Here is a 769-nt window from a genome sequence, read left to right on the forward strand (position 1 = left end):
TATATATATGTGTGTGTGTGTGTGTGTGTGTGTGTGTGTACAATGTGCACTTTTTCATTGATAATCTTAGAACTTAGAGTGCCTCATGAGCTGATAGATTTGTGCGTTGGCACTTCTCAAACATGTGGCAACACACACGCACACACGCATGTACACACACACGCATGTACACACAGACACACACACACAGGCATGTACACACACGCACACGCATGTACACACACACACACACACGCATGTACACACACACGCACACACACACTGAAGCCGCGTGGTTTAGTGGTTAGAGTATTCGGCTCACGATCGTAATTTCGAGCATTCGATAACTGGGGCTGCGTTGTGCCCTTGAGCAAGTTACTTTATTTCGCGTTGCTCCAGTTCACTCAGCTGGCAAAAGAATGCGTTGTCCCTGTATTTGTACTGACCAGCCTCGTCACATTCTTTGTGCTCAGCGGCTCGCAGGTTAATTTCACAAGGAAGCTGTTCCGCTGCTCGGATCAACTGAAGCAGTCGTCGTGGTAACTGACACAGTGGCATATATATATATATATATATATATATATATATATATAGTACCGCACACACACACACACACATGCACATATATATATATATACATACATATATATATGCATGCATATATGTATGTATATGTATATACATATATATACATATATGTATATGTATGTATATGCATATACATATATATACATATATATACATATACATATATATACATATATACAAACATATATATACATATATACAT

At 38.8% G+C, this 769-nt stretch overlaps 1 protein-coding gene across 2 annotated transcripts in view; it reads right to left on the reverse strand.

The window, feature by feature from the left end:
- The window catches only part of LOC106884508 (potassium voltage-gated channel subfamily KQT member 1), a 717,249-nt gene that overhangs the window by 49,643 nt on the left and 666,837 nt on the right, over nt 1-769 (reverse strand). The gene's annotated exons all lie outside the window — the stretch shown is intronic.

Source organism: Octopus bimaculoides, chromosome 4 (assembly GCF_001194135.2).
Source record: "Octopus bimaculoides isolate UCB-OBI-ISO-001 chromosome 4, ASM119413v2, whole genome shotgun sequence".
Classification (NCBI taxonomy): Eukaryota; Metazoa; Mollusca; class Cephalopoda; order Octopoda; family Octopodidae; genus Octopus; species Octopus bimaculoides.